Raw genomic sequence first — 22,744 nt, 5'->3', positions numbered from 1 at the left:
GGTGTCAAGAGTTGGACTTGATGATCCTTAAGGGTCCCTTCCAACTCAGGATATTCTATGATTCTATGATTCTATAAGAAAGCAGATTAGCCCATAACCCAAAAAAGCTGCATACGTACAACCTAGAAATCCTTATAGGAGGAAGACAAACTTCTCAAAGACAGGAAAAGATTCTCTCAAAACCTGAAACATTTAGGCATCAGAAAAATCAAGAGACATAAACCTTAAGAAGCCATTGTTCAACAGATGGATCCCATGTCTCACGGAACTACTTGACTTAACAGTAGTTGTGCATTTTCCTTCCTTACAGAAACACTTTTCCTTTATTCCCACTCTGGTAGGGAGAGAATATTGGCATGCTGTTTAACCTGTTGTGAAAGGAGAAGCACCATATAGGTGTCCTGCTCTGGCATTCACTGAAGCTTTCACTATCAGAACTCTTATATGAGAAACTATTTCCTGACCCACTCAACACATCTGTCTAAATATTTATTTTTATCAAAACATTAACACAAGTAAATTTGTTTCCTATACTAATTTCAAATGCTATGTAAAAATGCATTGCCTTCTTCATGTTTGTCATTATTGTCTATTATCATAGAACCAACAACATCATCTTCAACCTTCAAAGCCAAGAATAAGATGTTAGTAGTCTTTTAATATTGAAACAGTGACAGAATTTTGGCTGCCACTTCTCCATAAAAAGAAGATGAAGTTTACGTTCATGAGTCTTGTCCAGTATCTGAATGTAATGCTTTATGGAAATAATTAAATAAATGTTATTGTATGTATTAAAACATATCATCTGAGTATACAAAGAAAAGTTAATGAGATTGGCAGGCTGGAAGTAGAAACATTTTGGCATTTTCCCAGTTCAAGACTGCTCTGTTACTGATCTAGTTTATAAATCAGATTGGTGATTCCCTCCTCCCTATCCTTAATTCCTCTAGGATGACTCCTCTAATCTATTTGGGAGTAACAACTATACAAAAAAAAAACAAAACAACAACAACAAAAAAAATAAATAAAGTTCTCCTTCCCTTCTCCTTTCCATCATTTTTTTACCTTATTTTTTTCTTCTCATAGCATCTCACACATTCTCCAAACTTTTTGCCTGCCATATAAAGGGGAAAATTAATTAAATCTAATATTTTAGCATCCTGATGAAATCCTTTTCCGTTGCTCTAGGACTTACTCTCTAGTAAACACTTCCAGGATAGACAATCCACATATAAAAGAAAGAAGAAAAAAAAAAAAAAAAAAAAAGAAATAAAAATAAAAAAGGAAGCTACAAGTTAAATTAATCCTTCACATGTCATATATTACAAAAAAAAAAAAAAAAAGAGAGCGAGCTACAAATTCTCAAGTATGATTTATTCTCCCCCTCTATAGTCTGACACTATCCTATACAAAGGAAACAACATTCTCCTTTATTTGGATTTGCTCCATCATTTATTTCTTATAGAAGCCTATGAGTGACTGAAGACCCCATGGATTCTGCAGGTGTGCTGAACTTCAACATTATGCTTTTCTAAACTTCGAAATGTGTGCAGTTGTACTACTGAAATATTTTCTGCCCATGTCTGTATCATTAAGGTTCAAGAGCATTTTAGTAACTAAAGAATTTCTAACGCAGCTCTAATCTCTTAAGTATCAGACATACAAATTTCCCCTGGCAAAGCTCCCAGTGACATGCTAGTCTTACTGTAACTAGATATAAAGCAGAACAATTTCCCTTATATGCATGTAAAATACCACGACCTGGATTCTGATTCACTGACTACAGTAAACTTGGTATAACTAGGGTAATGCTTTTCTGAAAGCATGCCTGCAGCCTCCTCTAATTATAGCAAAGCATAATTTTGGAAAAAAAAAAAAAAAAAAAAAAAAAGAAAAAGCAGACTACTCATCTTTTAAAGAAAATTACAAATATCTTATAAATATGGAAACAGCAAACAGTTGTGTTCTATTCCCAGCTACTTATACTTGGGTCTTAGATATATGTTTTTCCTGGTAGCTGAATCACTCTGAAAGCTGGTTACTATCAGGGTCTGATTGACCTGAACAAAAATACTTAAAAGTCCTTAACTGAAAGGGCATTTCTTGTGAAGAGCTTACTCTGCAGCAAGTACCTTTGAAGTACATGAAATAATCTGTAACAGAAAGGATATCTTGACATTTGTGGTATAGAAAAGTTAAAAGTCATCAGTCCTGGGTACTCTGGACATATCCATCCTTCTAGACCATTCCCACCTTTGAAAGCAGGGAAGCAGAATCCCATTCCATTCAAGCTTATCACTCAGCCTTTGGAACGCTCTCCTGTGGTTTAAGAAATGAACATGGACTGAAGCAGCACCCAGAATCCAAACATCTGCTTCCCGTGTGAAAGTTGGCCACATCCTCCTCCCTTAAGCATATTCACCCCGGAGAGAGAAAAAAAAAAAAAAAAAAAAAAAAAAAAGGAAATAAAAAAATAATAAAAAAAAAAAAAAAAAGGAGGATGAGAGGATGAGCAACAGAGCAACAGCTATGTGCCTGGTAGCAACCGCAATGACCAAGGAAGAATTTTTCTGTGAGGAACTGGCTTAGACCCATCATAATTGTTTTGGTCTTCATAGCATCAACACAATAGGCTGGGATGCTAATTCGGTTCAGAATAACTGCTAACTATTATGACTATTGCATGGGACACTATGAAAGTCTCTGATATCTGGCCAGGAGATTAAGGAGACGGGGAGAGCTGAAGAACAACTAAAAGACAAAGCTTGCAGGGGACGCTGCACAAGTCTCTGACATACAGCCAAGTTGGACAAAGGAGAAGGACAAGAGGGAAGAAGACTATGAGCCTTCAGCACGAGAGACCCCCAGAGGGACCACCGCAGACTGATACTCATGCTCCAGTAGGAGGGTTTGGATTCCGGAAACTAATTATAATAACCCTGTTGTTTTGTTTTTTTTTAGAAGTAGTAATGAATATGTATTAGCCTAGGAGCATAAAAATCAGCTGCTTGATGTAACTGGTGTGCATCTTGGTGGAGCAGAGACTCCTGGCGCACCCAGCGCTGTTTGCTTACCTCTATTCCTTTCATAAATTGTAAACTTTGATTATAGTCCTATTTTGAAGACTGAGCCATTTATTACATATATATATAAAACAGGAGTAACTGGATGGAAAACTTACTTAAGAAGAGAAACCTACAGAAGGTGGCAGGTTACAGAAATTCTATATAGGGAAGCACTTGCAGCTTGATTAAAGCCTTCAGTTAGAACAGAGGGAGACACTCAACACTTTAAAAAAATAAAGTCATACAATACTAGGGAAAAAAGCAAGCTCTCTCTTAATGGAAATAAGGTATTGAAGTATTGTTTTCTTATAAGAGTTAGAGTTGCTAGAGAGGTCCATACAAGGTAGGGGTGCAAGTCTGAGCTCACAAAAAAGAACAGACACCTCCTGTGTCTATTCTTGTCTTAGAAAAGGAGTTTTTCCAAGTTATTTACAATCTTAAACAAGCAGAGGGAAGCAGGAGAGGAGAGCAGAGAGGGCCCAGCAATGCAATAAACCAAAACAAAGCATGAGGGGCAATGGAGATTAAGCTAATATGAACCTGCCTCTTGCTCCACACAAGAGGGGAAATTCCTGATAATGTGCATCATAAACAAGCTTCAATTTCACATCTTCATCAACCAAAATCACTCTTCAAGTGTTTTTATTTTAATCTTTATGTGCCTGTTATTTAAATTCAAGACCTTTTGTCTTTTATTTCTAACATTTAATCATGGTTTATTCATTTGAGTGAAGATGTTGCATTATGTAAATGGCACCTTTTGAAGTTGGAGCAGAATTTGCCATGAGGCCCTTTTGGGATCCATCCTGATTTCCTATGTATTTGCCCTATTTCTGTACATTACTGATGGAACAACACTGAAATAAGGTTTTATTTCTTGTTATTGATGCAAGAGGGGGGAAAACAGAAAGTAACAAAAGAGCAATGCAATAAAAGACTTTAAATCAGACCCTATAAAGAATAAGGGCAGGATTCAAATGACTTATTTCAGCTCTGTGAAAGTAGACAGTACAACAGAGTGACTCAAAGCACTTAAGCTAGAAATTTATGTTTCCCCTACAGTTAGTAGAAAGAAATGGATGCCTCTAAAGAACAATTCTTAGTGTTTTACTGAGGCTCCAAACACAGGTGAAAATGAACTTGGTTATTTGATATGGAATCAATAGAGTAAGCTCTAACTTGCATTAAGTAATCGAAAAACTGGCATACATCAAAATGCATTCTGCAGGCATGGAGCACCACCTGTATTCTCCAACGGGAGTCCCAAAAATGAAACAACAGACTTGTGAGAAAAGGTGCTAAGTAATTGTCTTCACCTGATGTCAATAACATAAAAACAAACTGACTTAGCTGCAGGCTCAGGACTTGCCTGCACTGCAGAAGTGAATACCTGTAGGGATGCCACAAAAATCAGACCCAGGGGTGCTCCCTAAAGACATGCAGCACAGAGGGGCAAGCATTGCAACTGTACGGTCACACTCCCACAGCACACAGGCTAGAAGAGTGGATAATCAGTGACCACGTATGGCTTCCCAACATCTATCACATGTGATTTGAAAAAATGAGTCAGAACCAGAGCTAGGAAGTTAATTTGGCAGATTGAAGTAAGCACGTGCCAAAATTGCAGGTGTTTTCCCAATGACAATAAGACATCCTACAATAGGAACATGTATTCCTGTTTCCCTGCTCCCATTAGGGCTGGCTGGCTGAAAAACTATAGTCATTCTGCTGGGGGTATTGCCCCTTAACATGACTGAAAATGGCTCAGTCCTGCAGTATAGATAAGACTGATGTGTGTTACCAACTCTAGTGAGCCCATCTGACTTTCCAATGAAAAAAACAAATGAAACGGTCCCAGAAAATTACATCTGAACACTGCCAGGAGGCTGCTACTTAGGTTTGTACCAGTACTCCAGTGCAACAGACATGATGAGACCTCTGTCTTCAGAAGCAAATTAAGAAGGCTTTTGCCCTTCTGATTCCTTTTTGTCCTCTCAAGAACAAGTACAATACTAACACAGACAGGGAAACATACAGCAGCTCTGCCAGGGACAGAATGTAACGAGTGTGAAGCCCTGGTTCACATACCAGTATTTCCAACTGATTACGTGACAAACAAAAGAAAATCTGTGAGCCACATACAATATCCCTACGAAACTTGGCAGGTTCCTTTGATACGTCTGGGAAGCAGCTTGCTGCCATAGTGATTTCCTCCTCCTGCAAACTGACACGGGGCTGCAAAGGAAGAAACATTCAGAAATACAAACAGAAAAGCAACAACCATTTGCAAGAAGGTTTAACCAAAATTTTCCTTTCAGACAGATGTGATTGTTCTCCGGGGGGATCAAAGTCCAGCAAAAATTTGCTAGTTCTTTTTAAAACAGAACTCAGAATACTATCTAATCACTTCTTAAGGTCTGTTTATAAGAGTGGTTGCAGTGTGACTTGCATTTTCTTTCTCCTAAAGTGCTCCCCACTGCTACCTCAACAGCAGCTTGAAGAATGAAAGTGGGACAATGTCAGTGGGCTGATGCACTTTGACCACAAACCTCATATAAACCTTTTTGGCTCACCTGCACAGAGATGATAGGAAAGTACTCACAGTGAAATACGCTAACACTAGTGGAGATGCATCATTGCTGATAGCATGGGAAATAGGGCATCTGGCAACAGGAAAGCAAGGCTTTTAGTGTGAATCAAAGGGTGATGTGCAAAGTAGGGAAACCAAAAGAGGACTGGGAGTAGTCAGATCCAGAAGTCTTCTACCTTTGGTTTTCATGTCATTCTTTATTGATCTCCCTTCAATTCAGTTAAGATTAATCTCTGGACCAAGATACGGTTCAGCAGGTTTGAAAAATACTTTTTTTATGGCGTTATCATGAAGAAGAACCACCAACAGGGACTTCTAGAAGTATAATACTTGATTTACACATTTAGAAAACTTCTTAATTGGTGGCAGTCATTTAAACATTTGATTTTTCCATGGTACTTCATAATTATTTTGATGTCAACACTTTAAAGGGTAAGGTCAAAAGCCACGCCAGTCACTTGTTATCAAGAATGTCTTCTATAGACTTCATCTGCTAAGAGTCTTACCCTAATCCTTCCAAGGTATTCCTTAATGCTAACAAATCTGCAGCAAACTCTCTGCAGGAAACTCCTGTGCAGACTGTAACGCCTACTCAAGTAGCTATTTATTGCAGAAAAGGCAAAATTAAAAAAAAAAAAAAAAAAAAAAGGATTATGTTATTCTTTGTGCAATCTCAAACTATTAAAGTTTGGATTTCAGATTTTCCTTTTAATCAGTTTCCAAATTGCACGTTCCCAATACAGAAAGAAGTAACTTTTAAACCTGCAACCTTCAACCACAGAGTCCTGGAATAGGTAACATAACATCAATGTCACACAGTAAGCACGCTGCATATATCACATATGCGGCTCCCACGGAAGCTCCTGCACACAGAATGGAGACAGAACAACACAAGGAGCTATTATTCCCCCCAACAACTTTTTAATTATTATGGAACATGAAACTTCAAATAAATCCTTGAGGAGGAGGAGAAAGAAAATATACATATATAATGATCAGATTCAATATTTTCATTTGTTCTCTGTTCAAATAGAGCAATACAAAAATCTTGAAAGGCCATAAAGAATTGGCTAAATGTAGTTGTATTTGCTTGTTTTAGTAAACCAAATTCATGGTATTATAAAACTACAGAAAAAAATGTTATACCAGCAGGGGGGGAAAAAAAAAAAAAAAAAAAAAAAAAAAAAAAGGACTTAATTAGAGGTTATCATGGTAAGAAAATATCTCAAGTTAAAAACCAGAATATAACAGTAGGGTCAAAAGAGGAAAGTGCTTTTAGTCTAATTAAAACAAAGCCATGTTGTAGTTAGATGTGTTGATTTGTTTTCTTGCTACCCTTGCAGGCAGGTAGCATATCGTTCAGATAGATAGACAAGATGATCATCATTGCTGACTGTCCATCCATCACCACTGGAGCCAGATAAGTGTCCCAGGATGTGACCAAATTACAACAGACTGGGCTGTTCTCCTCCTGCTCCCGCTACACTGAAATGTGAGCCCCAAATACTGAAGTTTAACAGTTCTTTTCTTCCTTTTTTTTTTTTTAAATACATTTTTAATTCAGCAAAGAGAGCTAATACAAATCAAATTAAATTATGACTATTAAGCTATGTCTCTTGGGGAAGATTTTCAGCATGGTTAGCAGCAAATTAAGCAAACTTCTCCTACAGCATTAATGAGAGTTTTGCTTCCAATTTCTCCGCATTAGTGTTGCAGTAGCCCTGACCCAGCCAACCCCCACAGCTTGCAACATTTCATTATGAGAGTTTAGATTGGGCCTGTTATGCTCTGTGCAATGCACGTATGCCTCCTTTATAACTGCAGATGCAGGCAGAGGCCCAGGGAGATTCCAGGAAGATGTTTTACTGCGAGTACAAGGAAGCAGAAGGTGTATAAGAGTTGTTATGGAAGATAATCTTGTTTTCCTTGCTGTGTGAAAGAACACTCGGTGTTAGAGGATATATTCCTCTACAAAACTTCACCACTGCCAGATGAGCAGGATCTCAGGGAATAAAGCTGAGGTCTGCCTCCCTGCTGCTCTCTTCCTCGTCACATGCATGCCTGCAGCACACTGACATTGGAAGAAGGTTGCTGCAATGCCCACCTTTCTTGCCGTAAAATGGTTTTCTGCTGTAGAAAGACTAGGAAATGGGAGCTGATGGAAACCATATATATGGTTCCATATATATGGAAATATGTATATGTTCCATATATAAGGAAACCATATATATGGTTCCATAGGAAATGGAACCATATATTTTGGACTACACACAAAACATTATAGAAGAAACGGTACTGCCAGAACTGCATTTTTGTTTATTGTTTAGCAACATAAACAACTCAGTTATCGGTGCATGGTTTCTCTGGATGTTGCTTTTGTCCTTTTGACTCACTTTTCCTTTCTTTTCCTTGATTTCAAAAGAACTAGAAAGTAGAGAAATAAAAAGAGGGTATGTTTCTCTTCCCAGATTGAGCGTAGAAAAGGATTAAAAATCACCTTTTAGATATCATGAACAAGATATAGCGTCTATGAAAACATTCATGGCTTTCAAATACTTGTAAATAAACTTGCATTTGCATTTCTGTTATTTCCTCTATTCTTACTCTACATACTGCCTAAAGAGGAATGCCAGAAGTATTAGGAAAAGTGTTTTTTATATATGGAATTTAAAATTAATCATAGCAAGGACATTTTCTATTGTTGCAGAATTTGCTGTAGTTAGAGTACATTTTCTGCTAGTTTTTATATCTGTTCAAAAGGATATTGTCGAAGTAGGGTTTTACATATCTGTATCTTTTCCCCATAGGAATAAAAGCCCTTCTTTTAGGGTAAGGGAGAAGATGGGCTTGTATACTTGCATTAATACCTGTGAGTACATAAGAACTGAAATTATAGCTTGGTGCAACTTAAATTTACTTGCAACACAAAAGTCCTTTATGCGAGCAGAGAGAATTGAACCTTAGAAGGAATAAAAAAAGATGTGAAACTTGGAGCCTGAACACAAGAAGTGAGGTATTCAACTGTTTGCTTTACTGGAACAGAAAATGAAAAAAACAAATGAACATAATGCATAGCAGCATTTACTAGTACCTAGTGATAAAGAATACTTTCCTTGCAAACCCAGCAAGAAACAGAAATGAGATGGCAAAAAGATGAAATCCCTTTACACACACAGTGTTTACGTTGAAAGCACAGGCAATAAAAAGAATGTCAACTGCAGCAGCTCCAACCTTGTTTGCCACTGGATTAACTAGAGAGCCAACAAGGACAATGACTCAACCATTCATGCCTATTAGGATTGCTGTGAAAGGCTCCATTCACTCACCAGCTGGCATGGCAGAAAGCTATCTAAAGATGTGAACTACACACAAGGGGTAGAGGCAGCCTGGCCCCATTGCAATCTGAAACCAAAGATGCAATTAATTATATATGGAATGTGGCCAAGCACTCCTGGCATTGTAATCAAATGAGACCACACAGAGAAAAGAAAATCCTTCACCACCTAACATGAACATGAAAGACAGTTAGGGTTCTCACAATAGATTTAATTCTTTATGACACTATTCCTATTAGCAGGCTATAGCTTGGAGTTCCAAATTTGATGCTTTTGTTTTATTTCTGAAAAAAATGCTATTTATCTATTCTTCTGCACCCAATATCTGCCAGTTTATAGATTTTTTTCCCCTTTCTTATATGTTTTTTATCCTCACATTTATAGCAGCAATTTTATACTATTCCCGTGTTTGTACACTGAAGAGATTAAAATGTTCTAGATCATCAGTCAAACTGCCTGCAAGTCACAAGGCTAACCTGGGAAGTAACTGATTGTCTGACCAGCACATCAGTACCATCTACAGGATTCAGGATGTTGATTCAGATGAGACCAGCCCCGGAAAATTTCCCCTTATTGTAATTCTCCTGGACTTTGCACAACTGTTTTTCCCCTGGTAAGGATCGAATGCAGAAAGTGTGCCTTAATGCAAAATGACGGGAGTAGCTACAGCCAGCCAGAATGATGGAAACCATTAGTACTACCCACAACTCAGAAGAAACAACCTCAACGTTCACCTGAGAAGTCCAGTGCCAAACTTGTATCTGATCATTGTTATCAAACACTATTGCAGTATTATTTTGATGCTCTAAGCAAAGTGGGACCCTGGGGTGTACTACCTGGCATACATACTAATAGCAAAATACCGTAGTTGAAAAACTTCACAAGCCAAACAAAAAGAAAGCATCAATTTCTCTTACAATAAAAAGGCAGACACACAGGTAATTCATGGCAGGGGAACAAAGAAAGCTAGGCAGGCAGAAAACTAGGCAGCTAAGCATCCTAGACAAAGATTTAGCCTCACGTGCATCTTCATCTTCTTTCCTTGTTGTTCTTTTTTTTTTTTTTTTTATTATGTTCTTGATTAATATTGCAAGACTCTTTCCTACATATTTATGTGACCATCTAACTCCTAATCAGGATGCAATGTTCTTAAATCAATGGGATGCTGATAGCTTAAATAGAAGCAAAGTAGTCAGTAATCTTTGCAGAATGAAGTGCAAGTTATCTGAGGAGAGGATAGTGCTTCAAACATGTTTTTATAGTGCCAGAATGGCTGGGATCTTAAGGTACTAGAATGTTGAACAGTAAGTAATTCAATAAATTTTATTTTCAATACAAAATTGTGAAGGCAAGGTAAGGTGTGTTAACAGCACAGGTGGTGAAGAAACACAGCTGCCTGCTTTATTACAAATTATGCACAGCTAACCTGAGAATCCTCAGAAAAGATAATATTGCCATTACTTGTTATGAAATTATCTTATACATTCACTGTGCAAAGAAATTTATTATTAAATGCCATCCTGGAGATCACCAACAACTGAACCATACCTAATTCAGTGCTTGCAGTTTAGATCTACTTTTACTGTCTAGTGTACTTCTTGTTGGCAGATGTTATTTTCACGAACTGTCACCACATATTTTGACTCGGAGAAGAAACAGGCTGATTCAATGTGCTTTCTTAGATACATACACTGCTAAAATATGGAGAAAACCAAATCCCCATGGAAAAAAAACAAATCCCTACATAGCACAGCACATAACAGAGCACCAGTTAGCATCTTTGAACAGCTAGCTGTGCTCTCAAGAACACTGGACTTATTAGCAGGAAAATACATTACCTCTGAGGATGTTTTTATTTTTATTTTTTAAGTCTAAGTTTCTCTCTCCTTGTACCTGCACAGAAGCTGCTGCCAGGAAATAGCACAAGCAGCAATTGCAGTGTGGAGAAAAGCAGAAGAAAAGCACCCCTAGGGAGGGGAGAGCCCCATGCTGCAGCAGCACAGCTGGCTCCGCACTGGAACAGAACCCACACAAACAGGGGGAAGGAAACCCAGAGAAGGATCTTTCTGACACAGCCTGAAGTTACATCACCTCTGTCACATTGTAAAATTGTAATTTTTCCTTGGAACTAGAGAAATACAAGCACCTACACAGTGTGACCGGGTATTAAAGCCAGTTGCCCCCCATCACGCAGGGAAGGGACTCATCCCCCCAGCATGGCTGAGCACTCTGCAAGAGACCCCAGCAAACAGATCTGTTGGTTGCTTGTTTCTTAACCTGATTCTGGGTACTTCTGGGGCAACTCCAAATCCTCCAGCTGTGCAAGATTCTTCCATAAGATGTAAGAAAGTGTTATCTTCTTGAGATGTAAAAAGTGTAAAGGCTATGTTTTCAACAAATTTTCTAAAAAGTAAACACCAAGTGGGATTTTCAAATGCCTGCAGGTATAACAATTTGATGATTATGCAAGGGACAGGAAGCAACGAGAGAAAATAACACTACAAATCCTGGATAACTAATAATTTGAATTAGTTGTGGTGGATTTGGAGCACATGGAAGAAATGGATCTAGCAGCAGACCACTGTAATCTTCTCCTCGGGGGAGTAGCAGTAAGATTTTGACCATATAAATACCTATCTACATTCACACATTGAATATTTTCCTTCTTATTAAATAGGACAGTTGGCAATAACATGAGAAACTCAGACTTGTCCTGATATTTAGGGGGCAGGAACCAAAAAATAAAAACGCACAGCCACATGAGACAGAAACATTTCCAAAAAATGAAACATTTTCACATTCAGCTGGACTATCTGAGTTTAGAAGGGAGGAACTCCCACAGTCTGCTTTAGGATTTAAACTCTTAATAAAGGTCAAACATCAAATATTAATATTACAGGCAAGTGTAGCCACATCCATTCTCTGAGTGAAGAAGCTAGGAAACCCAGGAGCAGGTCAACACAAAGCAATTGTGGGTTTTGTCTTCCCCTCCCAATCTGAATTTGCAATGAATAATGGAAGGACAGTGAGACTGCACATAGCAAGGAGAGGTAGAGCAGCCTGGACTGGAACCAAATGGTTCCAGCTGACAACTTTCAGCTACCTGAGGCCACCATAGTTTGACTGCAGAAGTCCTGTTTATATAGGATTCCAGTTTCTGGAATACAAAATTAGCCATTGTAGCCAATAAACCCAACTTCCACATTGGATGTAAAGCTGAATCCAAAATATTATAGTCTAAGCCCAGTTATACTGCCAAAAGTATAAAAAAAAAAGTCTGCAGCAGAAGGCCTCCCCAGGCGATTCTATAATATTTCCAATTGCTTTCACTATTATTTCAATATTTAATTTACAGCTACTTAATCATTCCTATTATTTCTAAAGAAAAATAACACAATCTATGAAGACTGAGAAAAATAGGCTGTTCTACATCAATAATATTCTTTAAAGTATTCTGTCAGTACTACTGTTGACAGTAATCCTTCCTCTAGTTTACAATAAAATGACCCCCCCCCCTTTTTTTTTTTTTTGGTTATCAGAGCACTAAAAGCCTGTTATCACTTCACAGCAACCACATTCATACAGGATTTGTTTTTCCTGTGCCCCACTGAAGTTATTTCAGGAGCACAGAGAGCTCTGAAGCAGCGCAGCCAGCTCCTGATGAGGGGGACCGTGCATCCCATCTGCACGCTGCTTCAGCCCTGACTTATTGCCAGTTAGGAGGCCGGTACAACCAACCCTGAATAATGTGTTTATAATATCTAAAGAAGAAGAAAAGAAGTGCTAATGAGAAATCAGCTCATTGTCATCTCATTTTTTTCCACATATCCAGTTATTTGTCATTTCCTTATGTCTTTCTGACTGACAACATTGATGCCAGCTGCTAGCTGAATGGGAGCTTTCCAGCATCGCCTAAATAGACTGTTTGTCTTCATTAGCGCTTTGTACAAATTCATTCAGTGACGACTTGCAGACTGTCATTAGGCAGGCCCAGTCTTTCACGTTCTGCTGCCACAGTCCAAGATGCTTGCTTTAGAAGCCTTTCCCCTGCATTTGTTAGTTTGGCATAGGAAAACCTGTTTTTCCCCCCCACACACACCACTTTTTTTTTTTTTTTTTTGGTCCCACCACTGCAGTTTTGAAGCATGCTTGCACACGGCAATACACGGGGAGAGGGGGAAATGCGCACACACACTATGTCCTTGGGTAATAGCTTTCATTGTATTCTATTTATTTGCTTTCAACTTCCTTTGCATAAAAAAATGTAATAGTTAACCTGTATCAACTAGATGACTGAACAACAAGTAAGAGAAAGATCTTATCTTGTCCTTTGATTTTTCTGCATCAAGAGACTGATGAGATGACATTATAGCCAGGTGGACAGACATTGTACATAACTTCAGTGGATGAATGATTTCTTTATTTATTTTTGAGTGGGTACAAGATTGTTGTATTTCAGACTCAAACATCCTCTTTCTCCTCTGTCATGCTTGGGAAAAGAAGATGGAAAGCTGTATATAGTTTTAGATACTGCAGATACAAAATACTATCAGTATTCACTATAGTTTAAAAAAAATAAATAAAAAATCAAAGAAATGGTGGTTCTTTGTTTGTTTGTTTTTTTTTTTTAAACTCACAATAGTAGATCCTTCTCCTACTCCCATTCGCTTTCTAAAATCTGATCCTTTTTTTCCTACCAGGAAGCCTGGTCCTCTGACATCAAGGTTTTGCCTACAATTTACCACCTTTTTAAGAGTATTCATAATAGAGTATTCAAAAGATATATGCTATGCATTTCCTTCTCACTTATTGTTCTTTCAAAAGAGTCACACTCTACCACAGTTCCAAAACATTATCAAGAGAAAAATCAGGACATGGCCACAGTTTGCAAGGGAACTGTGCAAGAGGTGTTGTAAAACTACTGCCAACTGTATCAAAAATAAATAAATAAATAAATAAAATCTTTGTTACCCTTAATCTAAAAGAAAATACAGGTCTAGATCATCAAGTCCTGTCTTTTATCGTTAGAGACAATACAGATTTATATAGATTATATATAGACTACATAGATTTGTCTTAGAATAAGTTAAGGTTACCTATTTTATTCCTATTTATTTATTATAGAAATCTATATATGAAGAATGCTCTTGAGTGTCTGCTTTGGACCCCCACTCACAATCAGTCCTTAAATGTCATCCTTAAATGTCTACTTGCTAATGTTTTTATTGTGAATCTTATGATACCTAGAGTTTGGTGCGGAGTGAAAATATATTTTTTTCAGAATCTCTAAAAGAAAATTTCAGGTTTTGTTTTCTTTAGGTGTGTAAGTCTTCATATACACTAACATCTGCACCCAACAACTCTGGCTAGATGCTTTCAATGCTGAGTATAATGCCTCATTAGCATTTCCTTTCAAATCACTTAGTCTAATTTAATATTTTTTCTACATTTGATTTACTATATGTCAGATATAATTGCACTTTTGAAAGGCCAAAAAACATGTCTCATCAATGGAGGAGATAAGCTATGTATTCACTCAATGAACCAAAGTACTTTAGGAAAAACAGCCATAACAACAAAAAGAATCTATTTGAAAATCAGAACTTCATTTGTATTTTTATTTTTGTAATTCAGTTTTTGTTCTAGTGAAAGGCTTGGAGTTAAGAGCCGTGCAGAGCAGTGGTTTATTCAACTATGGGACAACTTCAACATGGGACAACTTCAACATGGATAGAAGCAATGCAAACTTCTGTAATTTCCCCAAGATGTTGTGTTCTCTTCTGAGCTTCCTATTGCTGCTCAGCAATACCAGCCATATCAACCCTCCACTGTTCTAGTCCATGCTAGATGAAGCTGACACATGCTGGTTTCTTTAAAAAAATCACCCTTCCCTCTCTAGTAGAGAGGGATTACATCTGCAGAACTCAAGCTTTTGTTACAAGGGGAAAAAAAGATATAAGGGAAAGAGGAGAGGGAAAGAAAAAAGAAACCTTAAGATTCTGAATACTATTTATTACTGATAAACTCTGCAAAACTATCATGGCATATCAAATCATGAAAGTAACAGGAAACACTTCCTTTAATCACAAAGGAACTTCCCCTTTTCTCTCAGAGGAGGTCCCGTGTTGCACTGACTCCTGTCTCTCAACAGTCAGATCCATTTCTTCTCAGAGAAAATACGGGGTTCCCATTTCTATGAAGATCTTAGCACACATCAGATCTCTCCCATGAAACAAAACTGTATATTGTACAACGAAAAACCTGAGGAGTTGTAACTGGAATTTCTTTTGTTTGGTAATTTGTGTAGGCTTACCTTACCTAAGAAGTGTCTACATATTTATAACATATTTGCTAAAACACACATCTGGCTCTTGGTTTGTAACATGTATACACTATTTCCACTGCACAACTTGAAGAATGAAAGTCTGTATAGAACAGATTTCAAGTACTACAAAGAAAAACACCGTTCACAGTAAACTCAGCACTCTAGTTCCTTAGGGCCACAAACACCATATTACTGTAACAGCAGAATTTCTTTCCTGTAGCCTTTGACATCATAAACATTTTTTTTTTTTTACCCCACCAGGAAACAACATTTGATCAATTTTTACCTTATTTTGATAAAATCAAAGAAGTTCTCCAAGCAGAGGAGCATGAGCATTCCACGTGTTCTCCAAATGTCTTTTCATACAGTTTAGGCATTTTCTTGTAAATGAACATTGTACATTAAAGCAGTAGAATATCCATTAAAAAAAAAAAAAAAAGCTTTATATTTATTCTTTTTCTATATCTTTATTAACAGCACAAACAATAGTGGGGTACTATTCCCCCACTGCTATATATATTATATGAATATCTTCTTCCTTGAATAAGACCAGAAAGAATCTGATTTGCTGGCTGCTAAAGAACATCAACTTTTACCATTTACTTATTCCTTATCTCTTAAGCTACATTTTCCACAAAGAGTACAATTTAGGATTGGTGTTTATAATTTTAGAAACAAGAAAACATCTACTCTCCCATTATTTTCTTCCATTGATTTAAGTCCTCAAGAGAACATATTTCAAGGACTGAGTCTTGGTTGTTGAAATATGGTTACTTCATTTTAATTTCTAAAATTAGCTGATAGTTATTAACAGTTATTCTCTGTTCCCCAACATCTAAACTAATAAAAATAACAGCTTAACAAAAGTAACCGCCCTAACATGACTTTGAAATGTCAGATTTACTGTTCTAATCACAGTGAGAGGGATACTAAGAGTCAAGCTATCACCCAGTATATCTTCCTGTCCCATGCAAGATAAAGGTCATGAGGCCTGACATATCTAATTCTTTAATGTAAAAAACACTGTGGGAATGAGCATCATAAAAAAGGAAGGGGAATGGAAAATTGGAAAAAAATGTAATGGTTTTGAAATACATTAGTTACTGCAATCTGTTTGCTATTTCTCAAGTGAATAGAAAAAGAGGAACTAACATTGCAAGTATAGCATGGCTTTAGAACAGTTTGCCCAGGAAGGATGTGGAATTTATAAAAGGTTTCAAAGAATACAGGCCAATAACTACTTCTGTAAACACTTAAATAGAAGTAAAATTTTCCCCTGTACCTACTTTCTTCAAAATCAGTGAAGATATTTGCATACAAAAGTTTGAGAATCCTCAACTCTACACTTAGTATTCCCCCAAGCCATGACTAAAGCAGGAAAACCAGAAAATTAGTAGTCCAAGTTATTTAAAAAAAAAAAAAAAAAAGAAAAAAAAGAAAAAGAAAACATTATGGTGATTTACCTACATGAATGTATGGCGATTTGTTTCATTAAGAGAGGTTCAAAACCTACAACTCTATTACTAATTTAATCACTTGTGATTTTTGTTTTTCTCTATATGTACTGCTTTCAGAAGAGTAGAACAGCTTGTCTCATGCCCCAGCCATGACAGAGTGAAACAAACAACAATAAAAAATAAAATAAAAATAATTAAAAATAAAAAAATAAATAAAGAAAAATAAAAAACAGCCACCCCGAATTCCCCACTCTGCCCCAAAAAATAAGATTAAAAAAAAAAATCAAAAACGCTGAAGGAACAGTACTTTTTCAGGAAGAGAACATTCATTTAGAAGAAAATTGCACATTTGTTAGTGCTGAAGCCAAAGTCATCAGTTAAAAGTCTTACAAGAACATTTCAGATCCTAAACTGTCATAAATAAGGAATTTATCAAAAAATTCCTAAGTCACAAAATAAAAGTGCTCTCTACAACCAGCTTAAAGTCTATTTAGGGAAACCAATTTGGTTAAATAATAAGGTTAAAATAATCTAAACAATACTTTAGGATGGCTAGATGAACCAGAACCAGACGGCAACAAAACTGTAACAAGCTCTCTACCCTCAATAGTATGTAGATCTGACCAGAACTGTGTCATTAAAAGATCCCTGGAAGTTCCAGAAGCAAAGATGATGTCAGAAGGAAGAACTTAACATCCAAGACCGGGCAAGAACTCAACTTCAACAGGTATAATGACAGCAGGCTTAATAACCTCAAAATTTAGGGGCTCACCTTCTTCCCTTCCCCCCCCCATGTTTCCACATTTTACAGGCTCCCCCAGGAGAATATAAAGAGCATACATTCCTAGGAGGAGTAAAATGAGTTATTTTTTTCCCTTCACTTTATCCATACATTACATGATCATTTGCACCCAGACAACAATGCTCTGGAGCATACTGGCATGATATTTCAAACAGTAGCAAGACTATTTATCTGAAAACTGAGACGTCAGCTCTGTTGACTGCCACTGCTCAACCGGAAGATGACCAGGAGCATATTGCACTGACTAAGACTTCCAAGAACTCATTAACCATATAATTGAGAGTAAAGTTTAAAAAAAAAAAAAAAAAAAAAGGAGAAAAGTTTTGATAAGGGCAGTAAGGGCAGTATATAAAAATATCAGCTCATCCTTAGGGACTTTGCACTATGTTATGAGTCAACATCCTGCTGAGATAATACTACATCTTATCCAGGTAAGCCTTTATTTAGTATATAACCACATGTAATCACCTCAGCACAGGGAGAGTACTAATTCTGTTGTATGTTAATGAATCTCAGTACTCGTTTCCCAACACAGTATTTCCTACAACTGCTTCTCATCGCCTTTTTTCCCTGCTCCTTATGTGAGTGCCATTTTGCCTAACAGTGCCAAGCCAGTCTAGATGCCAGCAACAGCTGCACTCACAGCACCACATCCTAAGCTAAAACAGCTTTACAAATACCACAGTGCTGCTTCGTTATTGCTTTCTGTGGTAGAAAAGGTAAAAGACAGTGGGTTGAACTCTACTTGCTGCAGAAATAAGAGCTCCGAAGCCCTGACTGTTTAGCAATGATATTCTCTGATGCTACCCATCTGAAACCCATGTCTGCCACACTCAGCGTGCTGTGCCTCTGAGCCTTCAACTCAGTCAACACCTGGAGTCACATCCACATATCAAAAAGTTGGGAGCAGTTTCATAGCCAGTCAGTGATCTGTCACTACACCAGCATGCCTGCTGGAACAACTACACAATGGAAGAACCTTCATCTGCCCTTTCCTTCAGCATGCAGGTCATTTGCTTGCAGGCAGGCAGGATTATTTAGCTATTATGCGTGGCAAGATGATTGAAAGCCTAGAAGACCTACTTTTAGCAGGTCAGCCCCAGTGTTGCAAGGGGTGCCCACAGGGATTCACATGCAAATAGCTTGAGAAATGACTGATGTGGATGAAGCAGGGGGAAGGGGGAATTGCTGTTGACATGGCAAGGCCCCACATATCCATGAGAATAAAGGCAGCATAAGAATTATACACATTTAGACTTCAGCATTATTCATACCCATCACCTCTCACTATTGTATGAAAGCAAACCACAATCAGTGATTCAGCAACATTGGCCCTCTGTTCACAAGCTTTCCTGCTGAATGCAAATGCAGTGAACAATGAGTAATTTCAGTTCAGTTTTGTCCTTATTCTCCTTAGGAGGAAAAACTGGCTGTTCCACTCACACAGCATAAATGAAATATTTCCTACAGTTCAACAGTTAGAAGTGCAACTGAGATTCTTAAATTATTCTGCTCTCACTACAGCAGCTTTTCACAGCACAGTGACACAGGGATGAACAGGCAAGATACGCTGTCTAGAAGACAGCCACTTAAATAACATCATTGCAGTCAATTTTCTTTACTTACAACAGACAGCCTCTGAAATCTGTTGAGATGTGTCATTAATAAATGTTAGAACTTTATGATAAACCTTGACCTCAGATATCCTGTGGGATTTCCTAACCTTGTGGCTGATTTAATAAATACCTGTAGTGCGAAAAAGAAAAAAAAAAAAGTGCTTTTAGTTGCTGAGTGCCCATGAGGAGCATAAGACACTGGAACAGAAGGGGATGCAAAGTAGCTGAACAAAAGGAAAGGACTAATGGGAGAATCTAAGCTAGGGGTAATGTTGACGCTTATTCCAAAGCAGTGCTATATGAGGTAACATCAATCACATGAATTCTTTAGAAAGAGACACCTAGTGTCAAGTAAACCATTCCAACCCTATTGCAGTCAGGGTGGTATTGTCCAGATGGATCATAATGGTCTGACTGGTGTTCACATCTCTGTGCCCCTCCAAAATCCCATAGGAAAGTCTAGTGTATTTTTGTATGTCTAACTTCATGCCAGACCCATGCTAAGAATTTAGTAGTCTTTTAACATTTTGCAGCCTCTCCCTCCAACTTCCTGAGCAGCCATTCATGATAAATCAAAGGGAGGCTACAGTAAATTCAACTTCGGAAGGGATACAAGGAAGCCAAGAGAGAAGTGTGTAGTAGGGCTCTGGGAAGGATAGGGTAAAATTAGAAAATATTTAGATATCCAGAATGAAAGCTGTAAACAAAATCCCACTGAGTGTGTATCTTCAGTTTACAGCTCAGAACAAATTGTATCAGAACTGTCTGATCTGTTAGACACTTTTTAAATTGAAATAAAATTTGGTATAGAAAAATTTTAGAAAGGAACAGAAATGGTGAGAAAAGAAAAAAAAAAAAAAAAAAAAAAAACAACAAAAAACCAAAAACACCAAACAGACATTAGGAGTCAATGATGTCAAAGGCACAAAGTATCTAAAGTATCAGTTTTTAAACCAGAAGACAGCAAGCAATTATTTTTCATAGCCACTAGGAACAGGAAAAAAAAGAAAAAAAAAAAAAAAAAAAAAAGCTTATTTTGCATTAACTAACACTTAGCTTAAATACTAGAGGAAATTCTAAAGGCCCTGAGAAAGACTAGCTGGGGAGCCTGGAAAATCATCCCTGAAGGTTTTCAAGAGCAGACACTAGCTGAACATGTGTCAAGGAGGGCTGAGTCCACTTGACCTCACATCAACACACAGGCACAGATGAACAGGTCCCTGGGATTTCTTCCAGCCCACAGCCCGAGACTCTGTGTAAGGGCAGAAAAGGAAGTATATTATCTGGAGAACTAAACAAGATTCTGTTCATTTTTGATTAACAGAACAGAATGGCCCCGCACCTTCAATCACAACATCTTTTAAAGCAGTCACCAGACCACAAGCTTTCCCAGCACTGTAGCTGAGGAAGGGAATGGTAATTTCTGCTATGATTTGAAGTAATTTCTCTACCAGACACTCCTAATAATCCAGCAGCTTCAATATACACTCACTGTGAACTGCTACTCTTTTTTTTTTTTTTTTTTTTTTTTGCAAAGGTTGCAGAGAAACCTTATCAAGTTCTTGTGAAGATTGTGTTAAGTGAGGGAGGTCTGATTCATTTATGAGCCCTAGAGAGAAAAAGTAAAATAAAATCAACACTGCCCCAGGACAAGAGCTTGCTCTCTAAAGAGATATAGTTGAGAGCTAAATTTAGGGAGGAAATCTGAGTGGGGGCACACTAAAAATAAAACAAATTTGTCTGAGCTTTCTTTCATGAAGTTCAAATATGTACAGCCTATATAATCAACTTTCTGCTACAAACAGCAAGGAAGGGGAAAGAGAGATACTATTACGCTGACCAATAGGGAGGGAAGAGTTCAGGCCCATGATGAAGCTAAACACTACACAGAGAGCATTATTTGTAAGCAGAACAACAAAAAAACTGATGTTGTTGCTTTCTCTCTCCTTAACACATTTCATTTTGAAGTCTCACACACACACACTTTGGTCTTTCCAGAGAGGTATTCTGTAGACCTCTGTTAGTATTTGTACAGTACTTCCAACTGCTGTTCCACTCTCAAAATGGATTTATTTTTTTTCCCATTTCACTCTTAGAAATATGAAATTATCCTTCTAAACAGGACTTAAGATCAAAAACATCTTTAGTTTTTCAACCAAATTTTCACATTTCTTGTTGTTTACACTGGGATCATTAAGAACACTTGCTTTCCTTTTTAATTTCTCGTGAGTGCAGCTCCCAGTACTTGCGTGAATAAAAACAGCAAAGCCTTGCGTGTTGGTTTCATGCCTTTTCTTGCCTTTTTTTGTTCTCCCTGATGACCCTCCCCACCACTCACAAGTGACATGCATTTCTCTTGGAATTCTAGCTCCGGACCTCCTGATTCACCAGTGGTGGCCCTTCTGAAAAGGCCTCTCACCTTCCACCCTACCTGAGTTGCAGCCCAGCCCCACTCCCTCCCTCCCACCAGGCCAAGGCCTCCTTCCTCCTGGTCCACACCGAGCACCAGGGTGGCCCCAGCTGTTCTGGGAAGCTGCATGCTTTTACTGCTTGGCCCTTTGCTGCTGCCAGGCTAGCAGAGCATTTTTCCACCAGGTCTGAAATTCCCCACAACCACACGAACACCCAGGAGGAAACATCCCACACTCTATCTACAGACTGATCACCCAGCCCACACACCAGCGAGTGAAATACCACCATTTCCAATGGAGTATGGGTCCAGGCTACATTGCTAAACTAACTCCTTCCTGACAGCAATCCCAGTGCATGACCACAAGAAACAGCCAGGCAAGCTTTTGTCTAAACACTGGCAGGAATTGAGGGTCATTGGCATCAGCCACGTGTACATAAGGAACTCCTCTACAGGCAGACCTCGCCCCACTAAGTGGTCACAGGTAGACAGTAGCATCTCCCAAGGCATTACAAAACTGTGCAAGGCCAGTGCAAAGTCATAGCAATTTGTTTGTGCCAAACTCTTACTGTACATGGAATACAGAAACATTTAAAATTAACTTTTCTCTTGTTTTCCAGCCACTTAAGAAGCCTTAGAGTAATGTTTTTTTTTTTTACTAATTCCCTCCCCAATGACAAAAAATAGTTTTTTTCTTAAAAAAAATCATCCCAAGAATATTAGCTTCCAATTTTAATGTTTTAATAAATATATTAACATTAGCGACTTTTCATAGCCAAATTAAATCGCCCAGACTTACTGTAACACAAAAACTTTTGTTTTATAAATGTATATGTTTAAACAGCTTTTTACTAAACTAGGCTTCTATACCAATGCAATTCTGCCTAGTATATCCTGGTAGGCAGAATATACTCTGTGATGTGTTTTCAGTTCAGGAAGCGCCAGGGAAGTCATTAGTCTGACAGCAATGCCTCTTCCAGCTACTCTGATCCAATGTCAACAGTTTTTCCAGCCTTAAAGTGGAGAGGTCCATTGACCTCTGGTGGGAAGAGTTCATGAATAATTGAGTGATCAATAAATTCACAGCAAGGGAATGAAAAATATGGACTACACACCCAAACTGTCCATACTTCCCACGAGCACA

At 37.9% G+C, this 22,744-nt stretch overlaps 1 protein-coding gene across 4 annotated transcripts in view; it reads right to left on the bottom strand.

The window, feature by feature from the left end:
* The window catches only part of LOC311431110 (uncharacterized protein), a 396,810-nt gene that overhangs the window by 346,096 nt on the left and 27,970 nt on the right, over positions 1–22,744 (bottom strand). For 2 of the 4 annotated variants that reach the window (XR_014689245.1, XR_014689247.1), the window contains one exon: positions 7,952–8,079. The exons of the other annotated variants lie outside the window; for them this stretch is intronic. The gene's annotated coding sequence lies outside the window, so the exon portion shown is untranslated. Of the gene's footprint in view, positions 1–7,951; positions 8,080–22,744 lie in introns of those variants that run through there. 4 annotated transcript variants of the gene reach the window in all.

Source organism: Aythya ferina, assembly GCF_964211825.1.
Source record: "Aythya ferina genome assembly, chromosome: 2".
Taxonomy (NCBI): Eukaryota; Metazoa; Chordata; class Aves; order Anseriformes; family Anatidae; genus Aythya; species Aythya ferina.
The sequence above is the reverse complement of the archived record's forward strand: the minus strand, read 5'-3'. Positions and strand labels throughout refer to the sequence as shown.